We start from the raw sequence: 17,182 nt of genomic DNA on the forward strand, positions 1-17,182 counted from the left end.
AATCCGAGTCAGTCATCCTGAAAAAAAAGTCAGAGAATGAGACTGCAATTTCTGCACAAGTAATTTCTGTGTAATTTTTTTTTGTAACAGTGATTGTTATTATTGCCTTATGAGTATGCCTCTGAGCGAACATTTACCTTTTAGTGCAGGGGCATATTGGTTTTCGTGTGAAATACATGTTCATTTTATGAAACATATATGGTTATGTTCATCATAGGACCACATATAAAAAAAATACATGTTGGCAATTTCAAATGTTCATAATTAGTTTTTTTTATCAGTTTATTTTGAATACATAGTTGGTGGAGAATTTTCAAAGGTTGCAAAATCAAATAAAGGTAGAACAATATTAAGTCTTTTAAATGTTCATTACCTTTCAGTGGAATGCAATGAATACTCATGGTTCACTTACTGCATATGCATTTCTGCTGACTCCCAAATTACGCAAGAATTGAAGTTCAAGTTGACATTTCTCTGAAATTGCGTGTAATGTTGGAGACGTAAAATCCTGAAATGGCTCTCCAGAACCAAACATTTATGGAAAAACTATTATTTCCTGTACCCTTAAATTAAATATGTAGAAAACCTTGGATATTATGAAAACATTATGGGGAATAGTGTGACCTGTTTTCTGCTGTCATACCGTGACTGCTGGAAATGTTATTACTGCTAGCTTGTGTGTGTGTGTGTGTGTAAACCACTAGGAAACAGGCCAGATTAATGTATGATCTTTGACACCAAATTGTTCGGGATGGGGTGTATTCAGGCAATTAACACGCATCATATTTCTTAAAAATAATTTGCTGAAGTAAACACTAAAATTCAATATTACATCAACTGCCTTTGTTTAGTGTTGATGTGTAAAATAAATAAAAAGACAAAATCATAATTTAAGATATTATAAGTAAATTGATGGCAGCAAATAAAAGTACTAATTTGCTGTTGTGTGGTTGACCTGTAATATCAGTAAGATTATGGTCCAACTCCACCTATTGTTAGCTGTGCATACATGTCCATATCACAAATGTAAATTACTATTGTTGCATTTCAATATGAATAGACGTCAAGAGAAGATGACAATAGGCAGATAATACGATAGATACACATTCAATTGCTGTATGGGGACGGTTTCAGAACAGCGCTCCTAGTGGCCAAAGTATACAATCGTTCGTTTTTCCACTGGCATGACCAACGTGAAATAAATGCTTATAGCCACTTAGCTTGGGGATGTGAATAGGGTTAAGACTCCCTAGGCTAGGGACACGGATAAACATAGGTAGAGTAATAGACTCCCTAGGAAATGCCTGATCTATGATGTTGGCCAGGAATGACAAGTATTCCTTACCTGCCCTACTTACTCATTTGTGTCAAATGTTATCCACTTTTTCTCTACTTTATCTAGCAAATGTTTGGTCATTCATTCATCTGTACATCTGCAGTCACACAAGGCTACTCATGCAATCACTTTTTTTCCTCTCACTTTCATAACAAATTAAAGACAACATGAACCGTTTAGAATGATTTTATCAGCAGCTGAGAATATTTTTCACACTTGTTTATAATAAAGCTTATACTTCATCTACAAAATAAGGAAAAGAAAATAAAGTTTCACACAATATCTCCATGAATTATATATCTGATGAATGAACTGTAGGGTCATATGACCAGTTACTTGCCATGCGTGAACAAATTGTTTGTAGTGTTACTTAAAGTGTTATTGATATTTGCACAGTATTCACAGTAACAACACTGTAATGGTGTTGTCTATGGAGAAAGTATGGATCCAGTATACTGCCCTCTATTGGTGTAATTATACGAAAACAACTGCAAAAAAAAAAATGTCTGTAAAATTTTTCAATTTTTGTGATCACCCCCCCCCCCCCCCCCCCCCACCTGGATGTAAATGTTTGCATATCATGAGTAAAAACAATAACTACATCAGTGCATTACAAATCTTTTGAAAGAAAACATTAAATGTTGACTTTAGTTCATTGGTTTTACTGGCAGAATTGTCAAAGTTTGCAGTGTGAAGACATCATGTCATGTAAATCTTTGAAAACCCCCTATCAAATGTTGGGTTTTAGATCAATTTTTTGATGTGACTGGATACAGCAAAGTTGGCAGTGTGGTGACATCATTGTAAATCTTTGAAAAGGTAACATCAAAAGTTGGAATTTAGCTAAAACTGTTTAGGTTGTGATTGTTTACATTCAAATTTGACAAGAGTGATGACAGTTCTGTACGCTGATTATTATGAAGTGTGGTGTTTGAAGGTGTGCCGCACACAATATTTTGAAAATATAATTCTGCTTCCGAGGGTTGGCAGTTTACAAGAAAAGTTTTATCTAAGTAGCACATGTTTTAAGTACTCGTGTAAATAATGCACGTACATGCAATATTTGCTACCAAAAATTTCATTTATCATATTATATACTATCTTATGTCATGTCTACATCACTGTCACTCGACATTTATGGGAAAACACAATCAATATCAGTACCACTATGGTGTATTTAAGTTTTTCACAATTCAAAAGTGAAAAAAATGTAAATTGCTAAATACAATGATCAAAATCAGGAGTCTTGTAGAAGTAATAAATTTATGGTAGTTGCATCTTATTGTTTTTTTGTTTTTGCATATTATAATTTTTATGTAAATGAGGATATAGTTGATTAATAATCTCAATGTAGATGTAACAGCCCATCTTTGCACTCTTTTAAGTTTATTCTGACTTGCTTTGAATGCTATTTCTTTGTTGTGTCACGTCTTTGTTTTGTTCATACTAGTATTTCACAGATGCAAGTTGATTATTTAATACATCCTGTGAAAGGTTCTGAATATTGCAGTGCTGTGCACTGAATCTTACACACAGTGAACAAATAACTTAAATAAAGAGGGAACATTTCTAATGGTTGAATATCACATCTTTGGGTTTTTATTTTGTGACGTCTCTGTATTTCGCAGCTTTGATGCTTTTTAACAATGTTGTAAGATATCAAAATTTACTCGAGGGGAAATCAAGTGAGCCATCGGTATAGAACATAGAACACTCCTTGGGGGGAAATACTGGAACAAAGATACAAAACTTACATACTGCACTAATTGAGAAATACTGGAACAAAAGTATAGAACATCAGCATTTGATTAAGATATACTGCCTGGAGCAAAATATACATTACATATAGCACCTACTCAGACTACTGAGAAATCCTGGTACAAAAAATGTACAACATAATAGCATCCAATGAGAAATGCTGAAACAAAATCTATAACATAATGACATCCAACTTCCAAGCTGAAATACTGGTACAAAAATGTACAGCTGATAGCACCCAAATGAGAAAACTTGGTTATAAGATAGAAAACAGATAGCACCCAATGAGAAATGCTGGTACAAAGCTATACAACAGATAGCACCCAGTGAGAACTGCTGTAACAAAAAAATGCAACATATAGCACCCTATGAGAAATCATGTTACGGAGGAAAAAACAGATAGCACTCAATAAGGAAACATGATATGGCCTTTTAGCAGATGCCCAGAAGACACTGACCAGGATGGCACAACTGTGTGGCATTTAGATCTCATTTAAAGCTACCTGTTGGATAACTTATAATTCTCTGAACAAGAAGTCAGTTGGTACGAAATCTTAACAGTTTGTTCCTAATTCTTTTCTCAGTAGCAACAACACAACTAGTCTCTGTGTTACAGTTCTCAATCAGTAATGTTTGTTTTGCATATATAACATTTTCTGGCACATCATTGTGGCATATCAAGTTGAAGGGCACTTTTAGATAATGGAACATCCACCGCAGCATCCTGGAGTAAGTTCTACTTCTTTAACACTATTGTTTGGAACTTCATCTAGAAGAGGAGCTTGTTCTGATGCCATTTCTACATCAGGTTGAGGCTGCATTTCTTTTTGTGATGTAGTATCTGCTTCCGAGTCTTCCGTTTCATTAGGTGGCGCACTTTCATAGGCTGCTTCCATACCGTTTGACATTACTTCCTTTCCTGGAGAAATTTCTCCGTGGATAACTTCACTGGTAGGACCAGGTTTAATTGAGGGGGACTCAGGTTTAATTAAGGGGGACTCTTCATCATTTCTGTCTTCAGTATAATTACTTGCAAGTACATCTGTTGTGAGATCTTCATCGCTCCTTAGATCAACATGGTCAATAATAGCTGGTGGTTCTGGGATGGTTTGAATCTGAGGCTGACAGGCTGGCATCTCGCTGCCTTCTTGCTGAATTGGTGATGACTGTGGAGACGGGCTTTCAACTGACTGCGGCTGTACATCCAGTATGGCTGGTTTGGTATCATCCTCCTCTACACCATTCACCATAGGAACTGTAGGTATGGAAGAAGAAGGTGCCAAGATTTCAACACTTTGATCAAACAGAATTCCTTGGTTGGCCATACTAAGTTGCTCAGATTCACGGATACCCTTATCTTGTTTTCCTTCTTCCATACTATCCTTGGGTGAGGATAACATCTCATCTGCCGGTGTTCTCTCTGTTATTACCCCAGCTGCTTCTAATAATGCTGTTGCTGGAGACACTGGTTGCATTGGCCTTCCATCATGGTCTTTGCTTGTTGCTATGGGAGATAATCTATCACCTGAGATACCAGCTTGTTGTAATAGTTCCTCTGTATTTGACAGTAGTTTTTCTGCATCCTCTTCTATCTCTACATCTCGTTCTGGAGTCATCGCTTGGGCAACAGCAGGGACAGAGTCCCCTTCTTCAATTTCATCCCTAACTGCATCACTATTCTCCGCATCATTTGGTGTTAGGGATGTGGCTGGGTCAACTGTATATAATGCTTGAGCCATGATGTCTTCAGAAGGCTGTTTGTCATCACTATCACCACCATTGTTGTCCATTTTGTACTGACCATTTTCTACATCAGGTATATTTTCCTGACTTAAACCAGCATAACCACCATCTTCCACAGTAGATATTTCGGTCCCATTTGGGGCATTATTTTCCTTTTTTGTTTCCACGGTATTCATATATTGATCCTGCTGTTCGCCATTAGACTCCAAAGTGACCTGAAAATACATGAAAGCTTTATTTATTCAAAACTCGAGCGACTAATAATCTAAACAGAACTGTACAACACATTAAGATAACTACAGTGAAAAAAAATCACAGTGAAAGCAAAGTAAGTAATATTCATCAACATGCGCAAAACACAAAAGTTACAGGCAACAGTGTTCTTGTTGCAAAGTGCTGTTGAGCCTACAGGTATTCCCGGACTACCTGCCATGAGGAATCACTTTGTCAAATTTTTACACACACAGACTGATATCATTCCATTCAGCTGCAATAGGTCACTATTATCATACACAGAACTATCGTGAAGATATATTCATGCCTTAGCTTAGAACCCATTCAATGCAATGGTTTCAAAATGGCTTCCAGGTCCTTGTGAATCACACAGAGATTGTATTGCATAGAATAAGTTCAAAGCTATCATGCTATAAACCAAAATAAGTATTTACCCTGTGCTGTTGGGCAATTAAACAATGCTTAAAAAAATATCAAAGTTGGAAGAAAAAGTGTCGAAGTTGGTGGTCAATCACTATGTAAAATACTCAAGACACTGATAAGTATTACATTGACAATTGCTCTCTATTTTCATTTTCATGACAGAATAAACTGCATACAGAACTTGATCATGTTGATCAAAAGGTCATTTTACAAACAAACGTTTAGTTCAGATGAAACTTAAACACACAACTGTGCTTTTCTGAGTTTAAGTTAGTGTATGAACAAAAAATATTATCTGAATACTAATAAATCATCCCTTATGTTTTGTAAAGAGTTAGAAATCTGGTAACATAGAGAGGAACGATGGTGAAACTCTTGTTGTTGCACTATACAATATATCTCAATTTTGGTGGGGAACCCAAGTAAAAATGACTGGGAATTTTTATTAGCCTTAAAAACACTAAATATGTACAAGTCATGTAATATGCATAATGTGCACCACAACTCTGAATTTTCCACTACATAAAATTCAGTTTGACAGTATTTCCATTCTGATAAACTTTTGCTTTGGATGAATGAATATCAAAAGATTTTATAATGACAGGTTAAAGATGATAAACGGTAATGCTGAAGACTATGGTGTGCTTTAGCCATGCTCTACTGAACAGAACATTGCTCTGGAGATCGGCGCTATATAGATTGATTGATTGATTTATTGTTAAATTCCAGCCACTCTATGTACATTTTTGTCTCAACAAACAGATATGCACTGTACGGTTATCATGGTCATGGGAAATGATGGTTACAATCAAGAACACAACTTCACATGCAGTTTGCACTAGTTTCGATAAAGCAAAGTATACAGTGTAGAATAACGGTGTCATCCATGTAAAACTTACCATGCAAATTTTCATTTCAAATCATAAGTTGATTAATTGCAATGCTATAACACGTCAAGAACCAATAAAATAAACAGCAACAATATTTTGATTATTAGCTTCAAGACACAGCAATGCCATTCCATGTGTTAGCTCCGAAACACACTAGCACCGTTTGATGTGTTAGCTCCATGGCAAACATATTTAGTTTATATAGTCGATACCTGCTGATACCACAGAGCATCCATTTGTGAAACATTCTCTGTCAGCTTAATTTCCTCCATAATAGACATTCCCATTGGTGTTTGAGGAGTGGCAACAGTGAAACCTAATGCCAAGGAGTCTAACTCTTCATCGGTGTATGTCTCATCTGCCAAGTTACTGTCGTATTCTAATCGGTATGCCATATTTGCATCATGACGAGCACCTCCTGATTCTGTCTCGGAAGGGACAAAAATGGACGATGAATTGTTCACATTTTTAAACTGATCTGCCCCTTCTAGTGCGGCCATTGAAGGGTCCCTTAGGGAAGATTCATGAAGTCCCTGTACACCGTCAAAGTTCTGGTGACTGTCTTTGCAACTCATCGTTTCCTTGCTCCAACAGACTGATTTTTTAACATTGGGTTTATCTTCATTAACATTCCAGTTGTCATCATCATGGATTTTCTTGATGTTTTCATGTCTTGGAGAAATCTCTGAATGGAAGTTTTCTGATGTATTTTCACTTTGTACGGCTATCTCTGGGAGGTGAGTTCCTACAATCTCATTTCCACTCGTTGAGTTTTTTAAACTTTGAGTTTGATAACCTACTCTCAATATATCTTTCTGCAAAAACTCGCCATTCACACATACAGCCTTTTGTTCTTCAGCCACCTCAAGTTTCTTGAATTCTCCTTCTCCAATATGATGAACAAATTCTTGGTTTACAAGTTTTTCTTTTTCAAAAAGATTTTTGGCCAATTTCAATCTCTCATTTTCTTCCTGCTCTCGAAGTAATCTTGTTTGGTGTTCAACCTTTTGTTTCTTTTTTTCTAAACGCTGTCTTTCCTCTAGAGTTTGTTTCTCCTTCTCCTCGACTTCTCTTTTCAGTTTTTCGATTTGTTCAATGCTCCGAGACAACTTTTTAAGATCATGTAGTTTTTGATGAAATTCACACCCACTGGAGCATTTGCAGTCTTTACATGATTTTTTACAACTTCGATTCTGTGGAAACCTCTTTTTACGTGAAGATTTTACCAGAAAAGAAAGAAAGAAAGAAAGAGAAATGTAAGCAAAGCGAAAGAGTTGAGAGGCAAGAAATAAGAATAGTGCAGAACTTAGTATCTTTACTTTTTGGATTTTAAACGTGAACACCATGCCAGGAAATAAAGGCATTTTTATAACTATAGGTTCTGGAGAGTCATTTCATGACTTCAGATCACCTACAATAATTATTTGCAATTTCAGAGAAACATCAAGTTGATCTTGTGTTTTTATAAGGTATCTTTGCTATGGGCCATTGCATCATGTGAGTCAGCAGAAATTATATATTCATGGTTTCACAATGAATATTCATGACACATATAAAGTGCTTATTCCCTTCAGTGTAAGACATTTCTCATGAATATTCATTGTGCACTCATGAATACATTATTTCTACAGACTCCCATAATGCAATAGCCCATAGCAAAGATACCCTATAAAGACACAAGATTAACTTGATGTTTCTCTGAAATCGCAAGAAATTGTAGGTGATGTAAAATCATGAAACAGACTCTCCAGAACCCAGAGTTGTGAGGAGCACCCCTTAACCATGTCATTTCATGTTGGGAGAACACTGTCAAAATCATCCAGCAAAAACAAAAGGAGTTAAAGGCAGGAACAAGATTGGGAATAGTTACCAGTAAAAGAAAGACCAATATATTGCAATGCAGATTTGAATATTTCCAGAAAGCTTGTAAATAATCTGATGAGGCATGCCATTTGTGTCAAAGCTGCACTAGCTGCAACTGAACTAGTTTTTAAAAACTGTTTTGTTAGATTCGATGATTTATCTCAATATTGTACGTTAGATTCAATGATTTATCTCAATATTGTACGTTAGATTCAATGATTTATCTCAATATTGTACGTTAGATTCAATGATTTATCTCAATATTGTACGTTAGATTCAATGATTTATCTCAATATTATACGTTAGATACAATGATTTATCTCAATATTGTACGTTAGATTCAATGATTTATCTCAATATTGTACGTTAGATTCAATGATTTATCTCAATATTGTACGTTAGATTCAATGATTTATCTCAATATTGTACGTTAGATTCAATGATTTATCTCAATATTGTACGTTAGATTCAATGATTTATCTCAATATTGTATGTTAGATTCAATGATTTATCTCAATATTGTATGTTAGATTCAATGATTTATCTCAATATTGTACGGTAGATTCAATGATTTATCTCAATATTGTACGTTAGATTCAATGATTTATCTCAATATTGTACGGTAGATTCAATGATTTATCTCAATATTGTACGTTAGATTCAATGATTTATCTCAATATTGTACGGTAGATTCAATGATTTATCTCAATATTGTACGTTAGATTCAATGATTTATCTCAATATTGTACGGTAGATTCAATGATTTATCTCAATATTGTACGTTAGATTCAATGATTTATCTCAATATTGTACGTTAGATTCAATGATTTATCTCAATATTGTACGTTAGATACAATGATTTATCTCAATATTGTACGTTAGATTCAATGATTTATCTCAATATTGTACGTTAGATTCAATGATTTATCTCAATATTGTACGTTAGATTCAATGATTTATCTCAATATTGTACGTTAGATACAATGATTTATCTCAATATTGTACGTTAGATTCAATGATTTATCTCAATATTGTACGTTAGATTCAATGATTTATCTCAATATTGTACGTTAGATTCAATGATTTATCTCAATATTGTATGTTAGATTCAATGATTTATCTCAATATTGTACGTTAGATTCAATGATTTATCTCAATATTGTACGTTAGATACAATGACTTATCTCAATATTGTATGTTAGATTCAATGATTTATCTCAATATTGTATGTTAGATACAATGATTTATCTCAATATTGTATGTTAGATTCAATGATTTATCTCAATATTGTACGTTAGATTCAATGACTTATCTCAATATTGTACGTTAGATACAATGATTTATCTCAATATTGTACGTTAGATTCAATGATTTATCTCAATATTGTACGTTAGATACAATGATTTATCTCAATATTGTACGTTAGATTCAATGATTTATCTCAATATTGTACGTTAGATACAATGATTTATCTCAATATTGTATGTTAGATTCAATGACTTATCTCAATATTGTACGTTAGATACAATGACTTATCTCAATATTGTACGTTAGATACAATGACTTATCTCAATATTGTACGTTAGATACAATGACTTATCTCAATATTGTACACCCTAAGCATGTAAGGTGTATTGAATCATCCAGAGGTAAACTTGTGTACGTAGCTATACACACAACATGGTAGGAAAATGTGATGACTTTGTAGTTTACAGTACAGACTAGACCTGAAGCCTCCAGCCCTCCAAAGCAATCATTTACAAGACATAACATGTGGCAACTGCTGTGACTGAGAGTGTACAACCTAGTAGCTTAATTGTGCACTACCATTTTTAGGTATTAAGGCAAACCAAACCAACATGGGCTGGCTTCAAAACCAAGCTTTCATTCAAGATTTCAACTTATCACTACACTGCCTTTGGATAAAATTGACCATTAATAAACCGATACGTCTTTTTATAACTAATTGAACCAGTTTGCGAACATATCTTTAGTTTCTTGATGAAAATAAATTGTCCAAGTTGCAGCCAGAGCAAGTTTAAGTAATAAAAATATGTAGTGTTGTATGTGTTCATTTACATAATGACTTCACTTCCTGTTTTGTGTACATGTAGTCAGTTTCATGAAGAAAAGGATTAGAAGTTGAAGTGTAATGGTAAAAGATAGAGAAAATGTACAAAGTGTGTTGGTACACAAGGGGAAATTCCACTAGACTCAAAACTAGTATGTAAACATGTTCATTGGAAGCACAAACTATGATAACAGTACAGAAGAAGGAGAAGTGTGTATTCATTTCAAAGGCATGGGGTGATACCCCCATGATTGACAAAATCTGTGAGATGCATGAAGTGATGGATCTGAGAATCTGTGACCGGTCTGTAACAGAAACTGGTTATTCATGGGTTGTTATGCCTATATACAATGTTAACTCACCTTCGGTGAAACTGGAGTTGATACACTGCTTTCACCACCTTCACCACCTGCAGTCAGCAGAGGTTCAAACGTTTTCACTTTGTGAAGATCTTCAGCTGACACTGACAACTCCTTAATTGCTCCTCCAACTGGAAAATAATGACGAAACAAAGATTAATACTGACAGTAGACAGTAAGCTTACTCGGTGTTGGTGTATGTTGTTTGCAGTCACACTTCTATAAACATGTGATACATTGGTGAAGTATCACATTACTAGTAGTATGGCTTCTGTGGTGTTTTTTTCTTCTGTATTTTTATTCCAATGCTGTCCTGTATTTGGCAGTCTTGTAAATTTGTCAAAACATAGAGCAGGGGTGAACAAATCATTTTGTGAACTGGTGGTCCCTGGACCAGTGCCTTAAAAATTCAGTGGACCTGCTGAAAGAATTAGTGGTCCCAGGTCCCGCTAATGTGAAACATTAAATCTTACCTATGAATCCGTATATTCATACAACATTTTAACATAGTTATTAACAGTAAGGTACTGGTCTGATGGACCAGACAAGGTAAAATTTGTGTGGTCCACCCAAAAAAATCGCGAGTCCTGGACCCAGGACCAGTGGATTTGTTCACGCCTGTAGAGATTGTGGAAAAGTTAATGTCATCAAAAGAGGTTTTTCCATAAACCCTTGCAGGAAATCTCCAAAATGGCAGTGCAGTAGGACTTCTTTATTTACAAGATCTCAAAGTTGAATTAAGGTGCTATTTTATCTTTCAAAGTCGTAGCGTATTGAGAGCAGTAATCAATACTCAAGGTAGAAATAAGTCTGACTGGACTTTTGCCTTTAACTTACCACAACAGTTGTCAATGTGTTTTAATAAAAGTGATGGTTATGATCACATTTTTAATTTCAATTTAAACTATTAAAACTGCAACAAATATTACACCAAATAGTGTTTGTTCACTGAGGACAGTGACATAATGCCACCATAATTGAATGTTGTCAACGACGACCCCCAAATTGTAGTTATTAGGATATTTCATCTCATTATTCGAATAGGTGAATTCAGGCAATATCTGATACCATTTCTATGAAAGCAGATCAAATCTGTTAACAATCTGTGGACATGTATGCCATGAATGTTTCCATGCATATAAATAATGACACCACACACAAGACAAGTTGAACACGTTTGTACAAAAACCTGCGTTTTTATCCCCTGGTTGTTCTAGTTCATTGCAACTCGTATTGATGTCACTGATCCTATTGTGCTTGAATGATTGGATCAAAACGTTCCAATCACTATCACCATTATTTTTCCTGACTTTTCATAAATTAGGCTTTAGGAGACATAATTATAATATTTCCCAATATTAATTTTTTATTTTCCAGCAGGAAAATACTTGAGATTTAAGGGCTTTGTCACTACTAGTCTAGCAAACTCACAGACATTTTAAGACCCATGAGGTCACTCACATTTTCATTGACTGAACAAAGGGCCAGAAAACTATTGGTGAATAATATCTAAATGTATCAATGATATGACCTTATGAAGGTTTTGACATGAAGCATCACAGGTTCTGATTGAGAAATGAAAGTTTAGGCCAAAAAAGAAAAAAGAATTGTTTCTGGTCAGGACATTTTGTCTAATTGTCACAACGCAAATTGTTTTTTTATTGCTCAATTTGTGGCAGTTACTGTTTTTTTTATTTAGTACTTTAGAGCAAGTGTGTGTATGTTAGGCAGATGTAATTGGCTTGTTCATGGCTCTGCAGTTAATGTAAGGAGGGTTATTTTTGTGTTTTCCCCTGGACCTGCAGACTGCAGGACACGTAAAAAAAAAAAGATTGACACAGGGATATTTTAGTGATGTGCATGCTGACCAGAAACAATTCTTTTTATTTTTTGGCCTTACTATTTATTAAGAACTGACAGTTTATAATAAGAAACATAAACCATGATATTTATGGCCATGAAAATATCAAATTAATTGATGACACTGTACATTCCTAGCACTTAATGCCAATAGACTGATTGAAAACTGAGCTGTATCCCAAAGAGATGGTGTTGAATGACAAGGCTACATGGTGTGTCAAGGAACCTGAAACAGTTCCATAGACTCAAAAGTACAGACTTAATTGGATCCTAAGAGTGCACTGTACTACCAAATCAAGTCTATTAAATTATGGTAAGGACTAAAAAAAAAAATTGTTTGGTTCCAGTTACCTGACTCCACCTAGTTTTTCACTGCTGATCCTAAACTTTTTTTTATGTATTTGAGAAAAAAATAATAAAATCGCAAAAATTGTGAAGTATCGCAAGAAATAGTGGATGAGGAAAACTGACCTCAACTTAAAATGAGTCAAGGCAATACAAAACTGTAACTGCTCTTCCAATCTGTAATGGCTGTACATATGATGGGAAGAAACCAATAACACAGAGACCATTTGGAAAACAACAGAAAACATAACTACCTGAACTAGACTCGCATTTTAAAAAATATATATATAAAAAAAATAAAATAAAAAGTCTACCTACCCCACCTATTCCAAAATTGAGCGTAATCTGAACCACACAATATTTTTGTTAGGCTTAGCAGACTTGTTTGGTACTTAAATTATTCCAAAACTATTTCTTTATTTGTGATGACTTCCCATTATCAATTTTAACATATATAAGTAACTATAATATTAGGAGTTCTGCTTCATTTAATCATAGACAATGAAGACTTTTTTTACTGTCTATGATTTACTCTATGGTTCTGGCCTACATGTAGATGTGTAACCACTTTCTCCTAATGGACACTCTGATTTCGAATTTTGCTGTCCTTCCCTCAGCGAAATTCCAAATCAAAATGTCAGTTAGGATATCAAATAGAGTGATAGCACTAGTCCTTTGCGATTACATGTAGGGTACAATGGTTCCTACAGATTCTATGCTTGATGGTGAATAACCCCCCCCCCCCCCCCCACCCCCCACCACCACCACCACCATCAAATCAATATCTGGCTGCTTGACTGGGATTAAGAACGAATAACAAGTTATGTACAGCATGTATATGATAAAGTAAGCCAAGTTGTAAGCGTTTGAACAGAAAACATGGAATGCATACCCTGGCTGTTCTATATGATAGTTCTGTTTCATTTAGCTTGAAAATACTCCTTATGTAAGGATTTTTTAACAGCTTGTCTCTGACTGGTAGTGACAGCCCCCCCCCCCCCCCCATGTCTGATTCCATGGCTGAACAAAGAAAACTATTGGAGGATATATAATATCTAACTGATACTATTAACTTTATTCATTATTTTATTAAATTAAAAAGTGTAAGGCCTACAACATTAATACAACAATAAAATATGTATTCTTAGTAATATGGATCACTTTACATTGCATACATTAGTTTGTACTTTTCTATTTTTCTGGAAAATGATAAATATTAAATTGGCACAACCTGAGTTTACTTTTTCTTCAGGCAAAAATGCTTAACCATAATAAAAAAATTGTGTGGTTCCAACATTCAATTTTACAATAGGTGGGGTAAGTAGATTTTTTATTTTATTTATTTTTTTTTTTCATGTGCAAGAGTCGAGTTCAGGTAGTTATTTTTTCCGTTCTTTTCCATATGGTCTCTGTGTTATTGGTTTGCTGTCATCAGACAGCCATTACAGATTGGAAGAACATTGTTATATTATCTTTTTAAGTTGATGACAGTTTCCGCATCCACTATTTCTGGCAAGACTTCACAACTTTAGTGATTTTGTTATTATTTTCTCAAATATTTAAAAAAAGTTTAGAGTCAGCAGTGAAAAACTAGGTGGAATCGGGTAACTGGAACCACACAACTTTTTTTTTTAGGCCTTACACATAAAACCTAGATTAAACTATGCTAGTATAATGTTAATGTTGATGTATGCATTCTATAATATTAAATTATCTTTTGGCATTGTTAGAACAGGCATAGTAGGTGTTTCCTCAACATTTTATTATACATACATTATGATAAATTAATTCAGTGAATTGTTCACAAGTTATTTTTTAAGACCAAGTTTGAGTTCACTGTCATTGCAACTGTTTGTTAAAGTATATTGCTTCAGTACTGTAGAATATTATGATCATCTGTTAGCCTGAAAAATTACACCCCAAACCGTACAAACTCAGCCTGTGCCTCTTCAACATCTCAACACAATTCTCATACAGTATTTATTCACTGGCCACACACGATCAGAACATTCATGACCTACACAGAGAAATATTATGGTATACACTCATGTGCTCAGGCTGCCACTAGTACTAGCCATCTGATATCTCACTGCTAGCTCACGCTATCCCATCACTGACAGCTCCTTCCTTGAAATACAGACTTTACATTATTCCAATCACAAACTTTCCTTCTTTTGACAAATTTTCATTGATTATGCAATAACAGAACTTTTATGACAATATATAAGACACGTTTGTCTGATTGAAACAGTACTAACTGTAAACGTCACAACTTCCATTTTGATATTCTAGGAGAATCTTTCCCTGTCTGCATATTATTCAACGTTGACAAGATTACACAGCACACAACTATATACAGAAAATTGTAAAAGAAAGATGAAATAGCCAACATTATCTTCCATGCAATTTTCTCCCATAAAACAAGCAAAATATACCAATACATACTTATTTGTTGTTGTAACGTAAACAAATTATTCCAATATCTTCACCGATGTAACACCTCGTACGTGATTAGGCGACAAATACGATATCAGGGCCCCAATGGCCCCAGCACTTATGCAGAAATATTCTAACTATATCGAGTTACCACTTGATAAAAATAGCAGCAACCTTCTCATGTTGTTTAGAATCTCTGAAATGCTATGAGCGTAACGTTAGACAGCTGTATTTTGTTTTTGTTTACTGACGCAATTTTTGGTAAGAAGTGAGAAATTGAGAATTCAGCTGGTGTAACGTACGTCATTCATGAAGAAGGGCAGTGTCTGAAGTTCTTTTGACCATGGCTTGCCATTGTTGTCACGTAGATCATGTATGACATAGTTCGTCATTACAGTGGGACATTCTGAAGGTCTGTTTACTTAGCTGTAACTTGTAGGACAAATTAAAATATATTTATCACCAAAATCCGTGATTCATCAAAACTTACCAAGTCAAATCCGCTAACCAATGTCAAGCTTGGATTAGTCACTTTGTGCTTTTCTGCCATTTTGACGAAAATGGGTAAATGTGCTGGGCCGCTATAGCAGTACTTATAAACAGTGCATATAGGAAATAATCACTTACCAGCTCCTCCTTGTTTGCCTACCAAATCGTCCTTAGGACCACGACCATGAACGATACCTGAAAGTGAAAATTCAAATGGCCTGTCAGAACTTACTTCACAAAGGCCCAAGGCCGGGTTATCCTTCAACAAGAGTTTTCAAATATTGTCAAACTCAACGTCTGTCTGTGCCATGAAAGTATGTTTCTTACCGGGATCCGACTTCTTTTTCTTTCGTTTATTAAGCCGTTTTTTACGACTTGAAGCTGCCGCGGAACCAGAGGCTCTGTCTGCCATGCTTACACGTGCACACTGCTGTGCAAGTGTTCGCTGTGGAATGAATGAATGACAGCTGGGTGAACTTTGACCTGACTTTACCGCCACTACATACTTGGATGAGTCATAATGCCCTCGTTGTATTGGTGCACGTCGACATTGCAAATCTTTCCTATGTAAATTATATCGTCAAAGTAAAACATTGGAATGCAAGAAGACAGTTTAGTAGTAATGAAGTTATGGTAGATCTACATGGTAGAATAAATGAAATAAATAAATAAGTTCAGCTGTATTGTTAATACATCAAACAAAATGAATTACATAAAGTTTAGTGTAGCTATATTTGAGAAATGTTATTTGTAGACTTTGTCAAGATGACTATGGAATTTCTTAAAGAATGTTATTTTTAGATAACCTTTTGAAAGGCTCACAAACAACGCAGATTGCTGGTATTAAGACTGTTCAGCTTTTAATTCTGCTGGGTATTAAAGTGGAGTATCCACAAAAAAATACTGGATATCAGGAAGTAGTGTTCCTGTAGAAATTCTTATAAAGAATTGAATTTGTATTAAGGTTTGACATTGAAAAGAGGCTGAGAAATAAACACGATCTTACAGAAAGTTTTGAAAATCCGAAGCGTTGTATATTATGTATTTCAATAGCATACAGGCCCGTCTATAGTCTATCTGCTAGACCTCGGATGTTCCGCCGATAGAATACGACACACGCCCGAACATCGCTATCGAGGGTGGAACATCCAAGTTCGGGCAAGCCCTCACTGCGAACTTCGTTCACTTATATAGTATCGAAAGAAAGCCCGAACGTCTAGCAGCAAGACTAGCCCGTCTATACATATATACATGTTTATAGATAGTTATCGATGAGTTTAAAATCAGGTGAAATGGTATTTCATATACCCATACATATATTGTTTATTTATTTATTTATTTATTTATTTATTTATTTATTTATTTATTTATTTAT

The 17,182-nt window shown here is 34.9% G+C and overlaps 1 long non-coding RNA gene across 1 annotated transcript; it reads right to left on the reverse strand.

The window, feature by feature from the left end:
• Positions 1–10,788: 10,788 nt before the first annotated feature.
• Positions 10,789–16,254, reverse strand: LOC144451593 (uncharacterized). Its single transcript, XR_013482302.1, has 3 exons — positions 16,135–16,254; positions 15,946–16,002; positions 10,789–10,808 (listed from the first exon to the last, which is right to left on the reverse strand). It is a non-coding gene; the product is annotated as an uncharacterized LOC144451593 (long non-coding RNA).
• Between the last annotated feature and the right edge of the window lie 928 nt (positions 16,255–17,182).

This window comes from Glandiceps talaboti, chromosome 1 (assembly GCF_964340395.1).
Source record: "Glandiceps talaboti chromosome 1, keGlaTala1.1, whole genome shotgun sequence".
Lineage (NCBI taxonomy): Eukaryota > Metazoa > Hemichordata > Enteropneusta > Spengelidae > Glandiceps > Glandiceps talaboti.